This window comes from Ursus americanus, chromosome 31 (assembly GCF_024610735.1).
Source record: "Ursus americanus isolate L20-20 chromosome 31, mUrsAme1.1.p, whole genome shotgun sequence".
NCBI lineage: Eukaryota > Metazoa > Chordata > Mammalia > Carnivora > Ursidae > Ursus > Ursus americanus.
The window spans coordinates 29,822,830-29,843,390 of record NC_142157.1 but is presented as its reverse complement, the minus strand read 5'-3'; positions in this window follow the sequence as shown (position 1 = coordinate 29,843,390).

Here is a 20,561-nt window from a genome sequence, read left to right as displayed (position 1 = left end):
ATCTAATCTTTGAGCAGGGATTTTTACCTTGCAAAAGGAGGGGGCAGCAATGGGTTGTGGCAAGTACCTTAGGCAGAGGGAAAAAAACATTCAAAACTAAAAAATGAAAGAGAACATGAAAGGATAAGAAACATTCACTCCACACTGACCGGTCAGCAGGTTTCCCACGTGGGCACTTCCTGCCTCTGTCTCATGGAGGGAGGCAGGGAAACTGTCGACGGCCATCACTCCAGTTGCTTTGCCATTGCAGAACACCTGTATTCCAAGAAGCCCTGGGCCCCCATTAGATTTATCTTAACGGGTTTTAGACGAAGAATCCTCCATATAGGTATGTTGTAAGCCTGCAATGTGGGAGCAGCTTTCCAAGATCTGTTTTAGGAATGTGATATCTTGATTCTCACATAGTTTGAGTTAATTATCTTGAGTCAGTGGTTTCTCATCCAAATCGTGATTTCTCTATCTCCTGAAATTCTTCGTTCAGCTCAGAAACCTATCTGCTACTTGCCAAAGCTGCCCTGATTGACTGGTGCGGATGTGAGTCGAATAGTGGAATCTTTCGCCCGAATGGAAAACAGTCCCTATATGTTTCATAAACACGAACATAGGGAGACTGTGAATGATCCTAAGGGTGAGTAGTAAAGTGATTGGACTTATAGTTCAAAACAACTAAATGTTGTTCACTAACTTAGAACAGAGGAGTGACTGGCCTCTACAGCCGAAATGCCTGACAACACGTGTTTGTTCTAAATGCTCAGGAAGGATCCTTCCATTTTTCACCCCACGTTGAGAATTGTGTATTCCTAAGCATATCGCTTATCAGACTCCTTGAGCTGAAAGATCGTGAATTTATTTTTAAACTTCTGGTCATTATTTTCTATCTTTTTATTGAGTTACTGTATTACGAGTTCATGATATTCAATTTAGATCAAAATTGCAATTTTGAAATCATGCATGTGTTAGTATGTTTTAAGAACAGATTATTTAACACCATGTGATAAACATGTAGGCATTTAAACAAGTGTTGATTATGTGTTACTTGCATGAATCGTAGCCTAATATAAGTATGAAGCCCAAAAATTAAAACAAATCTCCTTAGGAGCAGAGTATTAGAAATCTAAGCTTACCTATGCTCCTTTCTGACCCCATACAGGTCTGTCTCCCTTTTCCCAAAAGCATTTTGTCATTTCTTTAATAGTTAAAAAAAAAAAAAAAACTACACATATATTTAACCTAAATAATAATCTTGCGTTTTGCAGTGTATTATCCTATATATATGTGTAATTATACTAATAACTGTACTGTATTGTATCACATTTAGTCTTTTATGGAATTTTGTTTTTTTCAATCTGCTTCCTACATCTACGACTCATCACCACTTTTGCACGTAGCTAATTTGCTCATTTTTGCCACTGCAAAGTATTCTATGGTATGAAAATATCACAATTTACTCACTTTTCTCATTAATTGACGTTTTTTCCAGTTTTATTTTTTTCTATAACAAACCATGGTGCTTTGAATGGCTTTTGTATGTCCCCAGAAACACATGGGTGAAAGCTCCTTCTGGATAGCTACCTAGGAGCGGAGCTGCCGCGTTGTAAGGTGTGCAGATGTCCAACTTCACAAGGTAATAATGGGAATTGTTTTCCACTGAGGGGGCCGCAATGTAATTCCCCCCAGCAGGGGTGAAGACCTCCGATTGCTCCCAGACTTCCCAGCATCCCTGCTGTGGGCATGGTTGTGTGGACTCTGGAAACTGAGGTCCAAATAGCCCTTGTCATTTACCAACTGTTCATCGTGGATGAGGTTTTTAAAATTCTTTGTTTACCTCTCTTTTTTGTGTGAAATGCGGATGATGGCAGAATTCTCAGGGTTCTATGAAAATTAAATGAGAGTTCACGTATGTAAGTACTTGGAACAGTATCTGGGTTCATAGTAATGCTCTATATTTGCTATTATTTTCTTCATTTTTGCCAGTCTGTTAGATGCAAAATAACATCTCATTGCGGTCCAGTGTCGCATCACCCTGCTTCTAACCAGGTTGTCTGTTGGTCTTTCTTCTCTCTTTCTTTTTTTTTTTTTTTAAAGATTTTATTTATTTATTCGACAGAGATAGAGACAGCCAGCGAGAGAGGGAACACAAGCAGGGGGAGTGGGAGAGGAAGAAGCAGGCTCCTAGTGGAGGAGCCTGCTGCGGGGCTCGATCCCATAACGCCGGGATCACGCCCTGAGCCGAAGGCAGACGCTTAACCGCTGTGCCACCCAGGCGCCCCTCTCGTGCCTATTTCTATCTTTTGACCATTTCATTCACTGGGCTGTTCATCTTTTTCTCCTGTGTTTTGGAGTTCTCTATATATTCTGGATTTCAAAACACTTGTTGATTTTTTTATTTTTTTTTTGCAAAATATTCTTTTCTAAGTTCGTAGCTTCTCTTTTCACTTTTAAAATGGAGTATTTATTTCTTTTTTTGTGGTTAGTGGGCTTTTTCTTTGCTTTTTTTTTGGTGGGGGGAATATGTTTAAGGAAACTTCCCAATTTTAAATCAGAAGAATATTTTTCCTAGATTTCTTCTGATTAAAATTTTGCCTTTCTTAGTTAAGTTTATAATCTACCAGGAATTTATTTTCATGATCAATGAGAAGTATGTACTATGTTTCACATTTTATATACGCATAAGTACTTAGGTCAATATCATTTACTGAATTATCCTTTTATTTATAATCTTCTTTCCAATGAACTGCAATGCCACTTGACCCATAACAAGTTTTTATGTATCCATTTATCTGTTTCTGGGGTTTCTATTCTCTTTCATTGATCAATTTTTCATCTCCACACTGATAACATTCAGCCTTAACTGCTATTTTTTAATAATGGGTCTTGGTATCTGATGCCTTTCCTTTTTCTGTTGTTTTTTAAATAATGTTTTGGATATTCTCAGTTCTCTTTTTCTTATACATTTTACAAACAACTTGTCAAATTCCTTAAAAAATGATGTTTGAATTTTCTTGAAAATTACATTGAATCTAATGATCAATTCAGGACCAATTAATATCTTGATGATATTCCTCTCCATGGACGCCCCTCTTTTTTTTTTTTTTATGTCTTTTTAAATGCATTTCAGTCAAGTTTAATTTTTTTTTTTCCTCCATGAAAGTCTTGCAGTCGTTTTGTTGGATTTATTCTTAGGTGTCAGCTTTTGTATAAAATGTTCCCTTTGGGTAGAAATACAGTCGAATTTTACATATCGATCTTACTTGTAACCACTTTGTTAATTCTTTTATCAATTCTAATCTTTGTCTGTATTTTGGTTGGGTTTGGGTCTCCATATAGACGGTCACATCAGCTTTATGTTTTATAATTCTTTCCTGTACATTCTTTTTCTGGGCACGGTGCACCAGTATGACTTTTCAGTATTGATAATTCCACAACTGCCTTGTCACACTCTCTTTGTCTTGTTTTTATTTTTCAAATATATACTCTCTTGGTGGAATCGTGGGAGGAGGCTGCTTGCTTATTTCCTCTTCTCTGAAGAGTTTTGGTGCGTGTTCAACGTTCTCTTCCTTGAAAATTGGTTTGAACTCACCTATCGATCTGTCTGGGTTTTGTTGTGCTTTGTTTGGCTTTATGCGACTCTTTCAAATGACTGATTAGCTACGTTAACCGACAATTCTGGTTTCTTATTTCTTCTTGAATCACGTTTGGAAAATTATATTTCTGCCGTCTTACTTTATGCTTCCTATTTGTTCTTTCTTTCTTTTTCTCTATTTTTTTACCATTTGTTTTCCTTATTCATTTTTTTTTAAAGTAGAGATAAAATAGACTTTAAGAAATCAGAATGCACCATAGTTGCCTAATAAGATGAGGTCTTGTTTTGTGAATTTTTGTTTCAGTTGGTGGCGCATGGGTACGTCATTTTTCAGTCTAGAATGTCTGGAAGGCACTGTTTTCGTGAAAGTCTTTGGTGGTAAACCATTTCAGTTTTTGTTTACTTAAAAATCCCTTTATTTTGCTTTTGTCCTTGAAAGACAGTTTTGCTGAATGCAAAACTCCAGGTGACTAGCTGGCCTCCCTTAGCGGTTTGAGGGGAGGGTTCCACTGCATTCTGGTCCTCTCTGCTGTCGTGAAGTCCGCCATCACTGTTTTAAAGGGCTGTTCTGTATCTGTGCTGTTGCGCAGTTTTGCCACGATTCAGCTCTTCCTTTGTATTTGTTTGGCTGTTTTCCATTGAGTTTTGGGATGCATGTCTTTCATCTGCTGAAATAGCCTCAACCATTATCTGTTGGGATATGGCCTGTCCTCCATTTTGCCTTTCCTTCTGGTGTTGAACTTAGATTTACAGGAGACTTTTTCATGGTATCCTCCACTTTTCTGAGCTTCTCTTGTAAGATTTCTGCATTTTGGCTGATGTCTTCAATATGTCACCCTGTTTACTAAATTCACTCTTCAGCGGTGTCTGATATGCTGGTTCACTCCACCAGCAATATTGTCATTTTAACCACGTCTTTCACTTCTAAAATTCTATTTGGCTCATCTGCACACCTGTCTGGTCATTTCATTTTGACAATCTCTCTCTCTCTCTCTCTCTCTTTTTCCACTTTTGCTAACTTAAAAAAAAATCTTCAAATTCTTTAAGCATTTCATACATAGTTATTTCATATTTTGTCTCTTTGTTCCAGTATCTGCAAACCTAAACCTGATTCTATATCTAAACTTAAATCTAAGCCTAAATCTGCTTTTGTCATTTCTGCTATCATTTATGGTGGCTTGTTTTTATGTGTGTCTGGCAATTATCAATTGGGAGCTCATGTTTGCTGCCTCTTCATCAGTGGAAATCCCAATGGCCTCAACTCGGGACGCTTTCTCCTTCATGGAGAACTTAGGTTCAGTTTGGTCAGGAGCCAGGGAGAAATTGGACTACGTTAGCTGTATTTGCGTCCTCACAGAAACGTGGCATCTCGGCTCAAGCTCTCCCACCCCTAAAAGGGCCTCAGGCTTATTATCCAATTCCTAGAACTGGCATGAGAATTCGTTCCCAGGGCAATGTAGCTTTCTATTTCCACTTTGGGTTTCAGCTCATTATTACTATTTTATTTGTTTGGAGAGTTTTGTGACCTGCATTCAAGCCCTGCTGTCCATTACAAAGTGTGTTTCTTATCACCTATCCAGGACTTAGTTGCCATGTAGCAGGGGAAGCTTTCAGAATGCCTGGCCTCACATGCTATTAGGAACAGAAGTTAGACAGCTACGTTTTGATAATGTTCATCATCATTGTTCCACGAGCAATAGCAATAACAATCTTATACTCTTTGGATGGCACTGGGTTCTTTCACAGTGTCTCTGTCAAAGGCAGACACTTACAGATACAGATGTGACTGCAGAAGACGCTGAGTGTCCTCCTAAATCACAGAAATGCTTGCAGTCAGAACCCGGATAAAAGCCTAGATTTCTGATTCTTACTTCATTGATTTTCCCCCCCAATATTTTATGCTGACATTTCCTTCTTTTTCACATCAGTCTTCTTATTAACTAAAACATGGCTTTAGGGGCTGGAGAGCCGGAGTTTATCTGGTGTCTGAATGCTACCGAACTAGAAAATACTGTTTCGGAAGACTCCCAGGAAAGACTATTTCACGAGTTTCTTCAGCAAACTATTTAGGACCTCATAACTCTCCCATGAATACTGCCTTTACTTCTATTGGTTTCTTCCTGCTGAAATCTATGCTCATTTCCTTTTATTTTCTTCTCTCCCAAAGGAGGAGTCTTGCTCATCAGACTCCAACGTCACCTTTCCTTTTTTCATGATAATCACCTCTGAACTCATTCGATCTTCTTCGTATACTATGAAGATATTATGAAGATATTATGGAGGTCCTAATACATGCCTTAATTCTCTCTTCTTTGGACTAAAGATATTCTCAGTTTACCTGCCATTAAAGATATTATGCTCTAACCTTATGAGGTTTTTTTTGTCATTCTTTTCCGGATATTCTCTAGTACTTCCACATTTCTCCTAAGGTAAGAGAAAGTCATTTTTTGTTGTTGCTGAGAGATCAAGTCTTCCTTGGCCCTAGCTTTTCTTATTCCAAGACTGGAAATGACTTGAAGATTACCCCGTTCCTGAGCAAGCCCTCCTTTTCTACACTGAGTGTGTGATTAACGAGACCAGGGGTGAATGGCATCCTTTTAGTTTTTCCCATTTGAGCAAATTCTCAAATGATTCTCTCTCCCTCTCCTTTTAAAAAAAATATGATAGATATTTTGATTTGGGCTGATCAGCCCAATCAAAAGAAAGTCAGTGATTTCAAGAGCTCTAAAAATGTACCATTTTAAAGAAACAGAATAAAGGTATCCTCCTAGCAAATTATGGCTTATGTGCTAATGTTTCCTTTGTAAATATGATCCTTGGATGGACTGGAATGCTATCATAGTAACAACAGAGGCAACAACAAAACCCTTTCAGACCAAACACGAGGACCAACTTGTCGAACAAATATGCTTAGAGTTGAGAAGAAAAAAAATAGTCCAAAGCAATCTGCAATCTAACTTCTTACCATTTCTCCTCATAACAACATCTGTTTTTGATGCACTTGTTAAATTCAATTATTAAATCTTTTTTTTTTAATCCTAGCTGGGTACACAAGGTGATTTGCCTGAGTTGAATCATACCTTGCTTTCTGCTTTAAATGTCAGTTTTATGTAGTATTACTGGAATTAACCTGACCGTTCCTATTTTTTAAAAACAACACTGTTTGGAGTATTTCAAGCTTTGGTTACATCGCTTCCTGCATTTCTAGACGGATTTTCAAATTTCCTCCACCCCTTGCTGACTGGAATCACAATAGGTTTTATTGTCAAGTGTGTTGGGGTATCAGGCTACTAATGCCAGAAATGGAGACTCTGGGGATCTGGTTCTTAAGACATGGGTGTTCTCCTTGCATCTATCCCGCCTCCCTCACTGCCCGCCCTCAGACTTGTAGATATGGGCAAAGCAAGCACTGTGCAAGTCTAATCAACCAGATCATTTGTCAGACGTCACTCTCGGTGCAACTGAACTGAAGGTCATCGCATTCAGTAATATGGAGCACCTCCTCTTCTCCACTTAGGCACCCCCAAGTGAAAAAATAAAAAGGCACTGAAGTTTGGCCACTTGAAAGTGTGGTGGTAACCATTTAGTCGCAAACAACACACAGGCACAGGAAGCTGAAATAGACATCTCTACCTATAGAAAAGGTTTCCTTTATTGGAGGAGATTATCTGAGGAAACAAGGAAGATGACCCGGATTAATCTTATTTGAAGACCAGTGTTTTCCTCGATACAACATCGCAGTTGCAACTTCCTTCAGTATGCTGGGGCTCATTGGCAGACTGTGTTCTTAAAGCCTGTGGCATGTGGAATGGAAGGAGACACAGCATCTGACAGGTGTCCTCTGAGCAAGCCTTGGGGTGGAGGGGGGTGGTGGGAGGTGTGAAGGATAGGAACATGAAGGGAGGCCGCCAGGACATTCCAGGCACAGGGAACAGCGTGTGCAATGACATGGGACCCAGACGTCACCGAGCTCGGGCAGGTGAAGGCAGAGCATACGTTTGAGTTTAGCTAGAAAGCAGAATATGTGTCGGAGACAGGGACCAGGAAGGCAAGTTAGCTCACGGATGAGCAGGACTTGATTAGGTGGGCAGTAGGGAGATACTGCAGGGTCCTAAAGAGGGACTGATGGGACAAGAATCTGGCCCGAAGATGACCAAGGACCTTAGGGATTTGGGCACACAGACTTATTGACTCTTGCAAAGACAAACCCTAAACTTTCCAAGACCATTAGAGAGCTGGCATTCCTCCTTGAAGCCTTGGACCTCAGAGACAATGGCGGGGCAGAGCCGATGAGCCCCGGATGTCAGGGGTAGATGCCGGGCCAACAACTCGGGAGGAGTAATTCCCAGGTCCTTCCTTACACGACGACCTGCTCCTAACCCCCAAGAGCAGGTCTTCTTCTGAGGTGTCAAAGATCGGAGAACTTGACTCCCCTGTTACCCCTGAGTTCCATCCGACTTTCCTTAATGTGGTTCTTTAAAAAATTTTTTGACTTCTATTTTGATTCGGATCCTAGTTTGACTGGGTTTGTTATTTGTGATGTTTCTGGGTTGCTCGGCTGGCTGTGCCTCTGCTGTCTCAGATCCCGAAAGCCACCGCCCACTTTCGGATTATCCGAAAGTCTGGGGTCTTCATCCCAGGTTCCATTTCACACGATTATTCTTTTTGGGGAGGAGCTCTGATCTCTGCCAAGGAAACGTCAACCATTTACAAACAGTCTCTATCCCTTTAAGAAAACATTGAACGTTTTCTCATGTGACTTTTTCACTGATACATTATTTATGTTAACTTCAGATTTATGCTACATCCATTAAAAATGCTTACTTTGACTTTTAGCCTACAGCTAATTACCATCATGTAATCCTGGGGGGAAATTATTATATACGTATAAGAAATGTAAAAAGACCTTGTGTATTAAATTGTGCTTATTACCAGAGTCTCCCAGGAAGTAGTTAAAGGTTTATATAGTCACTTGCTTCGTTTATGAGTGAGAAGACTGACAAGTTGCTTTCTACCCCCATGTACGTGTTAGTCAAAATGAAAAGCACTTCGAAGAAAGGGTTCTAGATTCTAGGGATGAATCTTCCATCCTTCTGCTGCCTCCTTTGGAAACCCAAGAATCTGGCATTTACCTTAGAGGTGGGCGATTAAAATCCTGACTGAGATGTAATCACTTTCTTCAAGATTTGTATGTTGACTCTTATTCTTTGGGGGTTTTCCTCAACATTTCCAGTTTAGTTACAGATCTGTCCCTCCTCCTCCGACCTCTATACGCTGGAAAGAAGTCAACTTCCTGCAGCAGCATAACTTCCAAACCTGACAGGTGGTATTTAGACATTGATTTATGGCCTCCAACCTCCATTAGTTTCCATCCCTGTCCACACATCATGGAGACCCCTGGGTGCTCCGTAGAAGCACAATGTTTTTAATGGATGTGAACTTAACCATTCCTGTAACATCTCTGGTTTAATGCAGATACTTTTGTTAAATGACAATATAATTACTACTCATCGGCAAACCTCAAAAAGGTTGGGAGGTTCGGTTCAGTTAAACACCCGAGAGCTCAGATGCTTATCTGGAGTTTACCCCTAGAGTTTGGCAAGTCCCGGCTGGAAAAGCCTCACGATCCATCTCACACGTGAAACTATCGTCCGCAACACCGTTGTCCTGTGTCTCAATATCAGCCCCCTTGTGGGGCTGAAGTTTTTCCAGGACGATGAGAACAATTCGATACAAACCGTATTGTCCTGGAGGAGAACCGTCCTTCTTAACAGTGGTAGGAACCGTTCGCCTCTGTCCCCTTCCCTGATTCTCCTTTAGAATGTTTACCGCTGCAGAATTTTCTAGCAGGTTTCGCCTGACAACAGATTGGGGGAGGGGTGGAGGTGGCTGAAGATGACTCAGATCAATCCCATTTGAAAACCAGTCTTTTTTTTTCCTAGAAAAAAAGCATCAATGTTTACACTTCTTTCAGTGTGCTGGGATAAGGTCATTAACTTAAAAAAAAATTAAGATACTTTCAACGCCATGCGTTTTGTGTTTAACTCAGGAGGTGCATTGCATCAGTGGTGGTTTTTCCAGTTTTATGTTCCTCTAAATGACCTTTTTGTCCTTCTCTTGTCTTCGGTTTCGTAAGGAGGTTTTGAAATGAGGAAGAACTGCAGTTTCGTAGGGGCTTCTAGCACCGTCTTAAGAGAAGCGCCTTTGTCAGCTGCTGTAGTGGGTGATTTTTCTACTTCCTGTGTGAAAGCAGGACTCTGGAGCCGAGATGGGGCGTAGCTGGAGTCACGGTGAGGAGCTAGGCGTCCCCTGACCCTCGGTGTGCAGATCATGGCCTCCTCTCGCAGACGTGACACTTCGAAATGCTAGTCAGGTCCTTACAGTGGAAGTTAAAATATTTCTTTTCTTTCTTTCTTTCTTTCTTTCTTTCTTTCTTTCTTTCTTTCTTTCTTTCTTTCTTTCTTTTCTTTCTTTCTCTTCTTTCTTTCTTTTCTTTCTTTCTTTCTTTCTTTCTTTCTTTCTTTCTTTCTTTCTTTCTTTCTTTCTTTCTTTCTTTCTTTCTTTCTTTCTTTCTTTCTTTCTTCTTTTTTAAATTAATTTAGGAGGGGCGCCTGGGTGGCACAGCGGTTAAGCGTCTGCCTTCAGCTCAGGGCGTGATCCTGGCGATCTGGGATCGAGCCCCACATCAGGCTCTTCTGCTGTGAGCCTGCTTCTTCCTCTCCCACTCCCCCTGCTTGTGTTCCCTCTCTCGCTGGCTGTCTCTATCTCTGTCGAATAAATAAATAAAATCTTTAAAAAAAAAAAAAAAGACTCTCTTTAAAAAAAAAATTAATTTAGGAAAACTGCCACCATCTCAAGACAGTTTGAGCTTATGCTGAATTCCAGGGTCGGTGAGTCTCAGAAGTCTGTCTTGGTATGAATTCTTGTGAGGTAAGGTTTTGAGCTTCCGAGTGAATTCATTTCTCTTCTGTGTAAACAGAGGAAGATGGATGAGTTTAATCCCATTCCACAGGTATACTTTTGAATAGCCACCGTGCGATTAGAGTGTGCAAAGAATAAAGGGGAAATAGGAGAGGCACGCAAGGCTATTCCCGCGATCGACCCACTGATGAGATAAATGAAATAACTCCAAATTTTCTTGACTGACTTTCTTTAATCAGAAGAGCCAGTCACATAAGCCAGGCTATCATACCCCCTACCGCATTTTAGCTCCAAGAAAATTCACACTACTTTTACTTTTTTTTTTTAAAGATTTTATTTATTTATTGGACATCAGAGAGAGACAGCCAGCGAGAGAGGGAACACAAGCAGGGGGAGTAGGAGAGGAAGAAGCAGGCTCCCAGTGTAGAAGCCTGATGCGGGGCTCGATCCCAGGACCCCGGGATCACGCCCTGAACTGAAGGCAGACGCTTAATGACTGAGCCACCCAGGCGCCCCTGCTTTTACTTTGAGCAAGGTTTTTGAAGGGTTTTTTTGAGAGGCGTGTAAATAAAATATTTTTTAAAAATATTTTTAAAAATACCTTCGAAACCAACATGTTGGAATGAACATAGAGCCCACGTATAATTTTGATCTCAGTAGAAAAGTTTAGAAGCAAATCTAAGATAAGCACAGGTATTAACCCCTAACATAGCGTCTAGTTCATAAAATTACTATTGTTAGAGCTTTATGTCCTCTTCCACCATCCGTTACTTGATTTCCAGCAGCGTGAATTGCATTTTATTTCAACAGCTTTTCCTGGACTACGATACGCCGGCCTCTCTCTATCCTCACGGGTGGCTGATTCCCTCCTTGCGTGCCATTATGGCCACACTGACTAGGGAGTTTGCCCTTTGCCTCTTTGCACTCCAAGTTCATAAAGTCATTGGAGATCTCTTAATTGGTTATGCATTTCAACAAGAGCCACACACAGTCTTTCCAGAGAGTTGGTTTGCATAATCCACTGGGTACATAAAATCTTTATTAACCAGAAGATAAACACCAAAATCCCTCAGACCTTTAACACTCACTCCCAGATTAGCTAATGGGGATTCATTCCACCAAAGATAGGACCGACCAGAGACCATCGGCCATGAGGGGCTCACTGGCCCAGGTACGACACCTGGGCATCATTTTCTTGGGTTGGGCAGTCAATTAGGGGAAGGTGAGCCTGGTTTCTTTTCTGGTAGAACATCTTTGTTTTCTGTGGCAGGCTTTAAAAGGGTATTCAGTAACTCAACTGAGGAGGGTTTTTCCATCATTTAAAAAGGGCTCATTAGACTCTGCAAATTGATGCAGTGCAAACAACACTGAAGGGTCTGGGTTCCCACATAAATTAGCTCGGTTTGTGCAAGATGAAAAATGCTTTGGCCCCAACAGCCAACACTACAAACACAGCCGAGCTTGGAAAAAACAAGGTGTGCCCACTGTGCCTCTTACATCACCAGCAGTCATAAAAGTGCAGTAATTAAACCTTAGCTGACAATTTGCTTAATGATGTGCGAGGCCGAGAATCCGAGGAGCCCCCACATGGGATTGGCTGCAGTTTCTGCCATTCCAGGGGGAACGGTGGCAGTGGTGGCAGCCGCAGGACGCTCCTTCACTTGAGAAAATGGTGACTAAGCCAGGAGACGGTGGGGAGAGCGGCGAAGCCGGGCCAGCTGTTGCAAATCGTCAAGGTCATTTTCCCTGTAATGAGTCGGCGTGAGTGAGAAGGTACTTAAGGTGTTTCGGAACCATCCATTTATAATTAGCCAGGCTGAATTTAAGAAAATTACACTATTCCCCCACAATATAACTTAGACCAATTAACAGCTTAATTAGTTCACTATCATAATATGAGGGAAGATTTCTCATTCAGTCTTCTGCCTTCAGAATTACTATTATTATATAAGAAAAGAATCTTTTTAAAGTTCGTGAGACATGAAGCCTCAATTAGAACTGACCCAGTGCTGTGAGTCCAGATCTCTGGATAATCTCTTTCATCCACATTCTGCCACAGATTCACCTTTGACCCATGACCAGATGCTTGACCCCATCCTTTTGCCATCCATAACATTAGGAACCCACTGTCCATGGAGGGGATTTCAATTTGATTCCTGGTAAGCACGACCTGCTTGAGAAATCTGAAAACCTTCCAGATAGACGCAGCCTATAGCTAGATGCTCAACTGTAGGAATAAAGAGTGGTACACAACATTTCTTGAGTTCTTCTTTAATAATTTAAAAGGACATCTCCTTAAGTACTCTTATGCTTAAAAAAAAAATCATTAAGCAGTAAATATCAGGAGAGTTTTCCTAGCACAAGATGTTAAACATTTCAGCTAAAAAGTTTAGTCTCATGCCATCTCCAAAGACCAGCCTACCACTAATTCATAGAAGAACACTTTATGTTTGCAAACTTTCAAGTCCTAGAACTATTTCTAACTCAACTCTTTGGCTAAATTGTCCCGAAAGCAAGGGAGAAGGGGTCTTTAAAGCAATGAAGAACTCTTCTACCTGACAAAGGAAGGTTTAAAAAATGATATTGAATAATAAATAAATACATAAATTACTGACCACAGGAAGCAAGTTATTAGAAACTGGCATTTGCCATCTCCCTGTTCCTCTAGAAACTTCTAAATTTTGTGGTATCCATTTATCAAAGTAAACCTCTTCTTGAGCCAGAAGGACAGGAGTGCTTTTTTCATTTCATCTCATGGATTCTTAGTAACATCCATTGGACATCAAAAGCTCATGAACACGGAAAGCTGCTTGGTTTACGTGGCTCTTGAAACCATGCCCGGTGCTGGGCTTCCACTGTCAAACTGTGGTTGACCATGAAGCCAAGGCCATTAACCTGGTTCCCTCCCAGAAAACCAGGTCTGTAGTAAATGGGGAGATAAAATGGAGTTTTGTTCAACCAAAGTACTGGGATCCTATCTGCTAAGATTCAAAATAGCTTATGTGCAAGGATCAAACAGTTCCAAAATTGTGTTACGCAACCATTGTTGGGACATTCTTCCACATCCTGAAAATAGTGATATAGGGAAAACCTAGACTCACTCTAAGAAGACTAGAAATGATGCATATGGTTGTAGTCCCTGTATGCAATACATTGTTTAAAAGTTCTTTCAATTTCTTAACCTGCTTAATGTTTGTCTTGAATTTTTGCAAATAACTTATTAGAACAAAGAACTGATTAGAACAAATATGGTTCCAGATGATGCCACCCCGTTAAGATTATAGCAAAGTAAACAGAAGGATACATTTTGGAGTATAAACCTTGAGTTTAAACTTAGCTCTGCTATGTATTAGCTGGATGACTTAGGTAAGTTATTCAACCTCTCTGAGCTTTAATTTTCTCTTCTATAAAGTAGAAATAATAAAATACCTACTTCTTGAGGTTGTGAGAATTAAATGATATATGATGAAGGTAACAAGCCTAATAAACAATCTGGCTCTATCTGATACGTACTAGGTACTCACCATATTGTGACATGTTATATTGTAAGCAACTTGTTGGCATTTCTTATTCGACTTCGTATATCCCGTGGCAAGCTTCTTGCCTAGAGCATAGTAGGCATTTAAAAAATGTTTAGTGAGGGGCGCCTGGGACGCTCAGTCAGTCAAGCGTCTGCCTTTGGCTCAGGTCATGATTCCAGGGTCCCATATCCGGCTCCCTGTTCAGCAGGGTGTCTGCTTCTCCCTCTCCCTCTGCCTCTCCCCTCCACTTGCGAGCTCATTGTCTCTCTCTCAAATAAATAAATAAATAAATAAAATCTTTAAAAAAAGTTTAATGAATGATTAAATGAATAATACTTTATTTTTAAATAGGTCTTAACTCTTCAGAGAGTGCTATTATATGCATAGTCCTATGTAATGAAAAGATATTAAAAGTATAAGGGAAAGACCACTACTCGATTCCAAATAAATACATAAGATTGAAGGAGATTCGCGGGTTTGATAGAAGAAGAGTCTTGACGGTAATCCTGAAAGTTAACAGCCCACTTTCTTATTCACAGAGATTCTTCAAATTTAATACATTTCTTTAGATAGCTTCACTTAAATAATAAAATACTACTCGAAACTGGGTACACATAGAGATTTCTAAGACATATCACCGGACTGATGAATGGGGACTTTTTGGGTTAAGTATGTCAACTAAAGACCTCCTGTTTATACAAATGTAGCCTAATTTCTCCGTATTGCCTCTAAGGATATTTTCTGGAAAGTCTGAAATCCTAGTCCGTGTTTTGTGCTAACGAAAGAGGAAACCAAGTTTGCTCTTGGTGAGCGTATGTTGGTTCCTAATGATCATCCTTTTTTTTCTTCCAGACAGACATCAACCATTTTCTGGGTTACGCATCAGTGCATCTAATAGGACATGTGGAGATGAGAAGCAGAGCTGTGCTTGAAAAGGTTTTCTTACCCAGTGCTTTTCTGGGATTGCTATTATCTGTAAAACACCCTGAAACCATACTCAAATAATTTTGATGAATTTGGTGGAAACTACTAGTTTATCACTTTTACCACCAGTCAGGAGGCGAGGGGGAGAGAAACAGAGATGAGGGAGAGGGGAGGCAAGAGAGAAACAAGGTTAAGGCTGGAAGGCTCATCTGTAAGCTTTCCAGAGCCAGAAAACTTACTGACCCACTTCCTCTGTCACCTCCCTTCCCTCCCTTCCCCCCCACAAAACTGCAGTCTGGAACACATGCAACTTCTTCAGCATTTATATGTCTTGAATTTTATTTGGATTTTAAGAACTACTTCACAGGAGTGAAGAAGGGATGGGCTCCCACCTCTCTTTTTTTGTCAGCGAGAACTTAGACGCAGAACACGCACGTTCCCTGCCTGGTCTACACAGCATGTCGGTGGGGGCATGCGTAGAGATACGCTCCTTGGCTCCGTGTGACCGGCGAGCCATCATCAGGACACCAGACACATTTCTGCTGGATGTTCATTCTTGAACCGTGGGATCTTAATAAAATAGGCACACAAGTGTTTTTATTGATTTATTTTTCCCGCCTTACAGTCCAATAGCCTACGTAGTCAGTCATGTGATTTCCCAGGTGCACTACTAAAAATAAATGGATGAAAAAGAAAACTTTTCTTGGCAAGGTATTCGATGTGATGTCTTCTTGAAGGCCCTCCCTGATGTAGTTACTGAGAAATGACATCAGCAGACCAGCCCCAGGATGAGACTCTCTTCTTAGGAGCAGTCCACCCCTGAGGTCCCTAATATTTAATTTAAGTAGATGGCCATAAGACAAGCACAGCCCATTGGCCTGAGGGAAGGCGGGGGGAAACCACATTTATTTTTGTTGTGATTATTGGAAGGAGAGTATTTTGAGAGTATATTGATTTTCTTTACTTTTTTTTTTATTATATAGCTTATACATGTGAAGCTATATATTGGGTCTGGATTTTGACATTTGTGGGGGATTTGTCGATGAAATAAAGAACCCCAGAGATAACACATGTGGGGTTTCTATCTTCTTATTTCTTTAAGGGAGGAAAATCAGATTTATAAATCTAGGGTTTATTTTTACTCAACTAGAAACAAATCCCATGCAGAATATTCTCTCTCCATCCCTCTCTTCCCTTCACCCCTTCCTTGTTTTCCTTCCTTCCTTCCTTCTTGCCTCTCTCCCTCCCTTCCTTCCTCTCTCCCTTCCTCTCTGCTTTCCTTCCTCAATTTCTCTCCCCTGTTCTTTCCCACCTAACTCCTGCCCCTTCCCGTTCAACACTCTTTGATTTCAACTTCAAGTATTTATTGTGTACCCACCACAGTAAATCCCAAATATTGTGTATTTGCCCCTTTCTCCTAGCAAAATAACCAATTCTAGTTTCGGATGAAATGATGATGGAAGTGTCTGTGTTTGCCTTGGCACAAAGCACAAAACGCCTCTCCCGTTTGGAAGATCAGTAAGAAATTTGTATTGGACAGTTAGGGAAACCTCCCTATGAAATCCTATTCATGTGTTGTTTTGTATAGAATTTCTCAAAGGGAAAAAAAACCCAAAACCCTTCCTTTGTGAGTCTCATGTCGTTTTCTACGTTCTTTGCTTTTCTGGGAGGATGTCCAGTGAAGTTCCAATGGGACTTCGGTCTGCATTTCTTTGGGGTGTCTGGCGAGGTCCCAGACCAGGAAGGAATTGTTTCTGGAGACATGCGTTGAGGCATCCTTCGTGTGGTTCCTTAGAAACATTAACCACCTCATCAAGTCAGAAACATCAGACATTGGACGCTGGGAATGAGTCAGAGTGAAAAATGACTTTGAAGGCCAAATAAGAGGTGGGGCTGAAACCCTTGGATTCTCTCAGGGTAAAAGGGTTATAGGTAAAAGGCCACCCAAGCAGTTCCTGAGTCAGTGTGTAGAGCAGGAAGGGTGTTGGGGGTCCCTCTACAGCAGAAACCCCTATTTGAAAATTCTAGGTCAGAGGATCAATTTCTTGAGGTTTATTTATATTTGAGCACCCCCCCCCCACATTTAAATATAGAACGCTGTTTGGGAAGATCCTTCTGTATCAGAGAGAACGTATTTCCCAAAGTAATAAGAAAATTTCCAGAGGGGGTGGAAAAGGAGAGTTGCCTAACCCAGAGATGTGACCCAGATCATCAGTTCCACTGGTCTTTTCTTGATGAGCTTTTTAAATGAGAATATGTGTGTTTGTGGCTGAGAAGTTTGTTTTTGTTTTTGTTTTTTGTAATTGGTGTATGATTGACATAAAATTATATTAGTTTTAGGCACTATCTGAGAAGTTTTTACTCATTAAAGATAAATGATAAATAAAAGTGTCTTGCTGTGTTTCACTTAGACATTTGAAGGGCACAGGTTGTCTTAGACCTCGTGATAGAGCTAGGCTTTATCTCAGGAACTCTCCGGGAGCTCTCCGTCAAGACTCCCAAGAAGAAAAGGTACGTGACTAATTATGGAATTTCTAAATGGAGGAGAATGTTCCATAGTTAAAAGTCGCTGGAAAATGTGCTATAGAAAAGACCGATTTGATGACATAGCATTGAAATAAATAAGATTCTAATGATCACAATCTCCCTAGAGAAACAAAATTATAGGATAAACAATGAGTTGTAAAGCTTTTTACAGCCCATACCATAGTCAAATGTAATGAATCCCAATATGTAATATTCCATACACAAGTTGATCTGGAGAACAGTGAGATCTCTAGATAAATAGGTAAGTGATATAAATTTAAAAATTATGAAAATAGTTAAGAAGCATGAAGGTCTTACTAAGAAATGCAAATTAAAATTAGACTTAAATGCTTTTACTCCCCTATCCCCTTTTCTCCTTCTTCCTCTCCTTCTTCCCCTTCTCCTCTTCTTCCTTCTTCTCCCTCCCATGTTCCCCTGCCTTCTCCCCCTCCTCCTTTTTCCTACATAGCTGTCAGTAATTAAGCAAATATGCCCAGTTGTAGTGACCGGTAGAATTTTTGTAGATGAAATCTTGTGTTGGAAAGTCAACTCAAATTATTTATCCTATTGATGTTGAATCTGCAGGTGATCCAGATAAGAAGGAAACACATTTTTGTGATAAGGGATATTGTTGAGCCAGAGATATCTGGGCCTAGAGATACCCCCAGAGGAAAATAGCCTGTTTCTCTTTAGTTGTTAGAATAAGTTTCTTTCAGATGCAGGGGTCTAATTTTTTCCCCCTTCATATGTATGTGTTTTAAAATCATCAGTTATCTTTTTTTCAACAAGCAGCCAAATCACAAGACTTTTTTTTTTTTTAGACTATTATTGGCTTCTTCCCAGTATCAGTCTCAAGTAGATGTTTTTTGGGTGGGTCACATTTGTAGTTTTGGATTTCATCAAATGTTAAACATTAGCTTCTCTTACCTTTCTATTGACTATAAGCTGTTTGATTTCATTTGCGAACCTGTCACTGAATATTTCTTCTTGAATTCCACATGAACACTCATCAGCCTCCCCCAGTGGCCATAGTGTCTATGGGAGGCTCCAGGCAGAGCTGAGAACTAGAACCAACTAGTCATTAACCCTTTTGTGACCCAGGTCCCCTCCCTCACCTTTTATGTCTCAGGGTTCTTATCTAAAAAAATAAGAATAACAGTATCCACTATAAAAGGACATTATTTAAAAATAATCCAACGAATTGACTGCATGGAGCTCAGGAAAAAAAAAAACACTCAAAGTGTTCTAAAAGTCCTTTAATAACAAAGGACTAAAGGAATAAAGAATCTCTCTCTAGGGCTAACCCAGCACCTTTCGAACACTAAATTTATTTAAGCTAAATAAAAATAGCACATGACACATTGTATTTGTGTGGGAAATCACAACGAAAACAGCAAAGACATTGGGAAATTGAATTTTTTTCCCAGGTAATTAGAGGTCATACTATTTAAGCCAAACCATAATCCATCACAACTAGCAAAGCATTGATTACTTCTTTGGCCCACATTCATTTTTAATTCCATTAGTGAAGTAAACGACAGCCTTTGAATTCCCTACTTTCTTGATACACAGCAATAAGAATAGCAAATTACTCTAGAATCCAGAATAGCTGAATAGATAAGCTTCTTTCTTCCTCTTTGGCTTCCCAAACTACAAAGTTGTAAGTAGCGGTAAACATAATAGCAATCTTCTGCATTGTGTCGTCAGAGCCGCTCTTCGGTGATCTGAGAAAGTTCAAAGCCAAGCGGGTCCCATGATTTACCCACGGGGGGGGGGTGCGGGGGGGAGAGTGCTGCAGAGATGAGGCACCGTCCCCCCCCCCCTCGGGGGCGCACACACGTTAGTTTCCCGCAGGGCCCTGAAGCTAACGGTTCAAATCAGACCACAATACCAATGTCCCGAAAACAGACGGCATGATGTTTCCAGGTACACGTGCTGTAATGGCTGTCAGAGAGAAACACTGAAGCCGGTTATCTGGCTTCCCCATCTTCTTCAGCTGTAATGCAGTCATTCAGTTTGCTAACCCTCCCTTTGTATTGAAACGCGGAGGAGACCACAAACTGAAAAACACACGAGGCTATTTTTGCTTTCTGTTTGTCTGTTTGTGGGAGTAATTGTTTCACACTCCGTGAACCACAAATGAGCTTGTGTTTGTGTAAGAACTTTTCAGAGGACACAGGGGCGTTATTCCTACTTCATGTGTCAGGGGACGAGGGTTCCTGCGCGCGGGGAGCTGCGTGCACGTACGTGTGCCCGTGCGCCCGGGGCTGCGCGCGCACGTCGGCGCCCATGCTCGCGGGGTCCTGCACGCAGCGCTGCTCTCCCGCTGCTGGTAACCGCCTCTGTGGGGCAAAACCAGCCTCGCGGAATGACGTCAGCGGATCACCTGTGCCCCTTCCCTACTCGGGTGTTCTCTACATGGACCCGCTTTTAACACGGACCCCGTCACTACCCTCTGCCATTTCAGATGGGCCAGATCTGGCCACGTTCTCATACTACCTTTGATCACGGTACCCAACGTCAGATGGTGACCGTCCCCAAGCAACGGGAGGAAAGCCGCGCCTGGAATCCTCGACGGCGTCTGGGAGACTGCAGAAACCACGACAGAACACTCCGAATGAAGACACCTCAGTTCTTACTCCACACCCACTCGTGCGAAGTGTAAAAAGCGTGGATCTTTGTTTCCACGTGAACACGAGGGGGGCAAAGCACTCTGAGAGTCACTCACGGCGAAAAGGAACAACTACAAGAGAGGTCTGCGAACTTGTTCTGTAAAAGGTCAGATAATAAAGATTTTCAGCCTTGGGGTCTGTAGGATGATCTCTTGCCACAACTCATCTCCGCAGCTGTAGCCGAAAGCACCCATAAACAATAGTTCCCAGAATGAGTGGGTGTGGCCTGTGTTCTAATAAAACTTTATTTATAAAGTCAGGCAGCAGGCGACTGGGCCCCGAGGGCCGCAGTTTGCCAACTTCCAACCTAAAGTGAGGTTCTTTAGAATTTTTCGTGTGGGTAGCAGATAGGACAGATAGGAAAGCCACTTCACAGAATAATATGTTTTCTAGCAAAGTTTTCTAGTAATCTGG